The 7379-nt window shown below is 39.3% G+C and overlaps 1 pseudogene across 1 annotated transcript; it reads left to right on the plus strand.

The window, feature by feature from the left end:
- The first annotated feature begins 4959 nt into the window (after positions 1 to 4959).
- LOC307152086 (trace amine-associated receptor 13c-like) lies at positions 4960 to 5951 on the plus strand (annotated as a pseudogene). The gene has a single exon. The product of its transcript is annotated as a trace amine-associated receptor 13c-like (transcript).
- The last annotated feature ends 1428 nt before the right edge of the window (positions 5952 to 7379 follow it).

Here is a 7379-nt window from a genome sequence, read left to right on the forward strand (position 1 = left end):
AGTTCAAATGGAACATTATGTATTATTATGTACAACTGTTCACATAATTTAAATAAGCATGATGTATTGTCTAATGCCCATCTAGATGGCATGCATAATATCAAAATATAGAACTGTAAAATTAGGCTGTGTTGACATGGAGATAAGATGTCGGAGCGCAAAAATGTGACTTCTCCTGTACAACAACAACCAGACCGTTATTTCCGGCGTGACGATCGAGTCTGCCCCAAAATACCTCTCAATGCGCCCTCGTGGACTCGCGCCAAGGGCCCTACAGGTCTGCACTACATGACGTCACCAAAGTGTGGACTCTGAGGAAGTCCACAAGTCCGGAGTGTGCCATTTGGGACAGGGCCTAATGCGTAGTACCCCAGAGTGCAGTCTGGACGATGGGGCGGGGGCTGCCGATCGACTGTCCTGCACAGTTCATCTCCAACCCTAATCAAACACACCTGCCTTTAATTTTCAAGTGATCCTGAAGACCTTAATTGGTTGCTTCAGGTGTGTTTGATTAGGGTTGGAGATGAACTGTGCAGGACAGTCGATCGGCAGGAGCAGGATTGGGCACCCCTGCTTTACTGTGTAATGATACTTAATCAGCATGTGTCACTGAACATTAAACATTTAATCACATTACAGCATTAAACAGACAAAACAATAAAACTAACAACTTGAGACAATCTTGGAACTTGGGATGTTGCAACCATAGACTGTAAAAAAATATGGACGTAGTATCCGTGACGTCACCCGTAGGTTTCTGAAGACCGTTTTTGAAGCCTAAAGTGGGCGGAGCCGGCCGTCGCCATCTTGGCCTCGCGTCACCTCGCGTCACTCCCGGATAACAGAAAATGGGCAAAGAGGCGGGGCGTGAGTGGAGCTCAGGAGCCTGTCTATCTGAAATCACCACCTAGCTCGACGTGATCGAGTTAGCTCATAAACTGTCTATGGTTAGCTCAGGCTGGGGAGGTAATGCTATAACGTTATGCTGCTTACAGTACCAAGTCGCGACTGCACAGGGCCTCGTGCCTATAGTGACAGTTGATGATGTAAAGCCAATTAAAAGTTCCTATTTTTGCCCTTCGAAATATTAATAGTTAAAAGACATGGCTACAAGTGAGACTGTGTATCGTGATTCTGTACTATTCTGCTAGTTGAAAATGTATTATGCAGTAACTTAAGTTAATATTACTCTTGAGTGTGTGTGTGTGTGTGTGTGACAGTGATTTATGTGCATAACGTTACATGTCAGTCACTTTTTCTATAGTCTATGGTCCGTCAGCGGCATCGCTCGTCAAGTTCGTAGAGAGCTTATTCAGTACATTTTAAATTCTGATTTTGGCCGCCTCTCAAATGGGTTAAACCATAGATATATTACCTATGAAGTTCAAGTAAATGCGCTAGAAATCCGCGCTCATTCAAGGATTTATTGCATGGACGGAGAAAGTGCCGACGCCTGCATGATTTCATCTGACGGTACATACAGTAAGCATATTATAATCTGTTCCGTGAGAGCAGAACGAACGAGCCTTTATTGACGTTTTTAAATTTGAAAACTCCAAAAAGCAACGAAATTGTCAGACATCCATTAGTGCATGTTCACAGAGGAAAACAACTGAAATACAGCGCTGGTTGTTCTCTCGAACGATACTCGACGACAACGACGGAATCCTAAACCGGGCGAAGTAACATTAATGGGTGTATTAAATTGTATGAAATAATCCCGAAAAAAAGCACAAACACTGCAGAGATGGCAAGTTCAGCAGCAACATTTGCTGAGGTGAAGTGACGGCTAGTAACAGCAGACAAACGGCTAGCATTGACATCAGCGGCAATCCACCTGTCACTCAAGTGGCCACGCCACACCCTTAATTATGCAGAACTTTAAATATTAATCAACTAAACGGATGAGTTATAAAAAAAATTCACCCCCCTCACAGTTGTCATGAAGGGCAAACTTAGCTGTATAGACCAAAACCACATACAGACACCAGGCTGTAAATACGTTTTTTTTCTGCTGTAAAATTTGGCATTTTAACATGGGGGAGATACAGATTTGACTCCCTTTTGACAACAGCCTCAAGCGGCTAGTCAATGAATTGCAGTTTAACTCACTTCCGTGTTGGTTTCAAGAGAGAGACGGGGAGGTTGCCGCTTGGTTGCAACACAAAAATCAGCTACATAAGGATGGTATATTTTGCCGGCATATAGTTTGTGTGTATGTGTAATGGTGGAAACAGCTCGTTGTGTGCACATACCCATGCTCAATCACTTCAAAATAAAAGTCCTGGGTCACAGTCAGTCTGTGACACTTACAGTAGATTCTGGTACTTGTTAAAAAAGTTTACCCAGTGTAGGCCAATCTGGAAGCCAAAAATCCAGAAGTGTGAAATTGGCCTTTTGAGGATCATCTCTGATTGTATAGGTGTTCCTCAGTTACAAGCATAACGTCACTTGAAAAGTCATCGTTTAAGTTTTTAATGTATCTATTCTAGTATTAAAGGTGGGATCAGAAGTTTTTGAAAAACGCTTTTGGCCAATGTTGATATTTGAAATCACCAAAACAAACACGTCTCTACCCCAAAAGGATCTCGCCCCTATTTTGATAGCTCCACCCCATACTTACATACGCGACTGTAACCCAAGCAACGACTATGGCGGAATCTGCTCTACCTGCCGGCCGAGGTTAAGTGAAAGCAATGTGTTATTATGGTAATCCATGTTGAATGTATTTTAGTAGTAATGTGTGTTTTAACGCGTCAATGGGTTCAGCTCCGTTTTTACGTGGAAAACTACGCTCAACACCAACAAAGTTATCATGATCAACTCGATAGCACGAGCATGACATTCATAATAACGAATATATTACAACTATAACAAGATTAGGGAGTTATATCGATCACTAAATGAGGAACCAAAGGAAACAAACATTAGGAGTATATTATCTTACTTTTCAGACACACTTTGGGAGCCGACGCTTGAAACAGACATTGGAGGAGGTTTAAACACGCCAGGCTTATATGTGTCTTTTTTATAGCTGAATCAAACAACAATAATATCCCAAATGAAAAAAAAAAAAAAAAAACAAGCAAAGATGACACATGAGCATATCCAAGCAATTGCCAGCATAAATTAGTTTTGTGAAACAAAGCTAAACAATGTTACTCACCTATCAAGAAGAAATAAAGCAAACTCGGCGTCCGATGTTAGGCCTTCCCGCTCCTTGAGTTCTCTCTAGCGCTGATACGTTAAGCTTCTCTGATATTAACACAAGTTCTACCTCTTACCTGATCGTAAGCCTTCTTTTTCATTTAAGTTCCTCAGACATTTTCCACTTTTGTTTTTTTTATCTGTCCTCTCTCTTTTTCCATAGTCGTTCTTGTCTGTGGCACTGAGCGCTCTCTCCTCCCCATCATTAGTAGACATGCCCCTTACTGCAGATTGCTAGCAGTGTTTTGGTAGTTGGTCCACACAGTTTCCAAAAACTACTGATCCCACCTTTACAGAAATACTACAGTTCTATTATTATTTTATTACTGTTTTTTTACAATACAAAAAGCAACTCCAAAACTGATTTAATTTTAATTGAAGATGATACTGTGGTGGAAAAAAGGTCTACTTTACCTCTGGATCAGAAGTCAGTGTGATGTGGAATATTAGCATACAGTACCTTAAAGTGATAAAAAATCTAGTACAGGTGCTGGCCATATAATTAGAATATCATCAAAAAGTTGATTTATTTCAGTAATTCCGTTAAAAAAGTGAAACTTGTATATTATATAGACTCATTACATGCAAAGTGAGATATCTCAAGCCTTTATTTTGATGATTATGGCTTACAGCTTGTGAAAACCACAAAATCAAAATCTCAGAAAATTAGAATATTACATGAAATCACACAGTAATTACACAGTAATCTCATGGTCATTGAACCAGGTTTTGGTTATTTTGGCAGTGTGGGCAGGTGCAAATCCTGCTGGAAAATGAAGGAAGCATGAAGTGCTCTGAAAATGTCCTGGTAGACGGCTGTGTTGACTCTGGATTTAATAAAGCACAGTGGACCAAAGTCCTCTTTTCTGATGAGAGCAAATTTTGCATCTCATTTGGAAACCAAAGTCCCAGAGTCTGGAGGAAGAATGGAGAGGCACACAATCCAAGATGCTTGAAGTCCAGTGTGAAGTTTCCACAGTCTGTGTTGGTTTGGGGAGCCATGTCATCGGCTGGTGTTGGTCCACTGTGCTGTCCACTCAACGCAGCCGTCTACCAGGACATTTCCAGAGCACTTCATGCTTCCTTCAGCAGACAAGCTTTATGGAGATGCTTCCTTCATTTTCCAGCAGGATTTGCACCGGCCCACACTGGCAAAATAACCAAAACTTGGTTCAATGACCATGAGATTACTGTGTAATTACTGTGTGATTTCATGTAATATTCTAATTTTCTGAGATTTTGATTTTGTGGTTTTCACAAGCTGTAAGCCATAATCATCAAAATTATAACAAATAAAGGCTTGAAATATCTCACTTTGCATGTAATGAGTCTATATAATATACAAGTTTCACTTTTTGAATGGAATAACTGAAATAAATCAACTTTTTGATGATATTCTAATTATATGACCAGCACCTGTATGGCAATTGAAAAAATATATTAACTTGAAATATATGGAAATAGCCTATTGGTTACTGACAGAAACAATTAATGTAAAAAGAAATAGTAAAAGAAGTTTGTCATGTAAATAAAAAGCATGCAAATATTAATTTAAACTTTAGCACCGTTTTACCATATTATTGTGTGGCTAAATATAAAAATGCATACAATGAATAAATAATATAACATTGTGCAGCATCAGAGGGGGCGGTAGATCATGGGTTGGTCAGTCTGATCCAGACTCTGTATAAATGAAAGGACAGTAAGGAGAGCAGAACAAACTCCAAACAGGAGGAGACTCACTCATGGCCTATGAGACAGAGGATCATGAGACTCAATACTGCTTTCCTGCCATCAACTCATCATGTATCAAGAGAAAAAGCACAAGACATGAATACAGTATCATGTATGTGTTTGTATCATTGCTGTCAGCATGGACTGTGTTTCTGAACCTGCTGGTGATCATCTCCATCTCTCACTTCAAGAAGCTTCACACTCCAACAAACCTGATTATTCTCTCTCTAGCTGTGGCCGACCTGCTTATGGGACTTGTTATGCCCATAGAGGCAACCAGACTGACTGAGACGTGTTGGTACTTTGGAGACACTTTATGCGGACTCTATTCAATATTTATTGAGGTGCCTCTTTCAGCATCTCTCAGTAATTTATTTTTAGTTGCTGTTGATCGTTATATGGCTGTGTGTCACCCTTTACTGTACCCACAGAAAATAACCACAACTAAAACCTTAATAAGCATCTGTCTGAGCTGGATTTGCTCTTCAGCTTATATTACTGGCTTTGTAATTAGTAGCGGATATTTTGACACTTCACACAGAACAGACATGTGTTATGGAGAGTGTTCTGTTATTATGAATTTTGCTTCGAGAATCATTGATCTGTGCATGTCTTTTATTTTTCCTTGCATCCTGATCATAACTTTATATTTGAGGATTTTTTATGTAGTACATCAGCAAGTGAAAGTTATAAACTCTCTGATAAAGGGTGGTAAATGTGTAACTGAAGGATCAGTGAGGAGGAAATCTGAGAGTAAAGCTGCTCTGACATTAGGAATCATTGTGACAGTTTATCTGCTGTGCTTTATTCCATACTTTATCTGTTCTATATCAGTAATCTCTTCCACAACCATAAATGTTTTGACATGGGTCTTGTACACAAACTCAGGTCTGAATCCTCTGGTCTATGCTTTATTTTATCCCTGGTTTAAAAAGACAGTTAAACACATCTTAACTCTGAAAATATTTCAGCCAGCATCCTCTCTGGTTGATATTTTTACACAATATTAATTGTAATTAAATTGGTTAAACCTTCACTCTGAGAGCAATTTCACATAAACTGCATTATTGTTATACAGTCATAAAGGTAGATTAACAGTTTATATTTGTAATTTACACTACATGTATCTTACACTGTTGCAATTTCTGCATTATTGATGGATTGATTTATAGTTAAAATGTAACGATTAACCAAACTTTTTACACGGCACAATGTTCAGTTGTTGTATGAACCAAACAAGGTAACATTAGTGTAAAAAAAAAAATTCCCAAACAATTCCTTTAATTATCCATTTGGCTTTGGAAGTTCATACATTTTGGAGGGATCACTGAGCCTGTAGGCCTAGTAAACAGCAGCAACTGTTGCATCAGTCTGTTGTGTGTATTTGTGTGTCTGTTTTGCACCTTTAATGAATGGTTCACTAGGCCAATTACACAAGAATCTGAAATTACGTGACCGCTGTGTAAAGTTAGTCTCATTATGCTTCTGTGGCTATTACATTAGTATGCTGTTTTCTCATACAGCTTTTTAGCTTTTCTGTTTTGTCTGTTTTCCAAGCTACTGTTATATAAGCTACAAAGAAATTAATTTGTACTTGTTTGTAGCTTATACAGTGGGTGGTTTTAATTCACCAGCTGTTGTAACAGAAAGATGTAATCATTCAGTATCTCCCCTGCTCATATTATATGCCAAGCTTTTATAAAAAAACAACAACAAAAAAAAACAGTACATATACAGTAATATAATATCTCTCTCTCTCTCTCTCTCTCTCTCTCTCTCTCTCTCTCTCTCTCTCTCTCTCAAACATGTATTTTATATATACATGCGATTTTGACACAAGGAATCGTGTTTACTCACATTTGAAAGCACCGGTGTCGCTGATCCCCGCGATGTTCGATTATGACGTATCCTCTCGCGTGGCCTCCTGGGATAGAAAAGTATCCATCGGTTGAGCACTCGAAAATCTGGGCGGAAGCAGTAGATCATCCGGGAACTTCTCGTCTACTCTTTTGTGGATGTTTCGAACATACTACTCCATTCACGTACTGTTTTCTCCGACTATATAGTAGTTAAGTAGGCATATTCAAACGCACTATAAGTATACGCACGTCCGAATCTCATGAGAATTAGTACATCACCCAGGTACTTCTCGCCTACTCTTTTATGTATACTAAGGATTCATACATACTTTTTCGCTCGCCTACTGCTTTTCCCCTACTATATTGTAGGGAAGTATGTGGTTTCGAATGCAGCCATAGTGTATAGTGGATGCCAGCTGAACTTAGCCCCGTTGTGGAGCAACTATGCTCAAACCAGAGCTGTTCGGACCAATCAAATTGTCAGGGCGGGCTTTATACGATGATGGACAGATGATCAACAGTAACGTAATCATCCACGTCACCCAAGAGCGCTTGGGTTGAATTCGTTTACAACAAAGA

This window comes from Squalius cephalus, assembly GCF_949319135.1.
Source record: "Squalius cephalus genome assembly, chromosome: 24".
NCBI lineage: Eukaryota > Metazoa > Chordata > Actinopteri > Cypriniformes > Leuciscidae > Squalius > Squalius cephalus.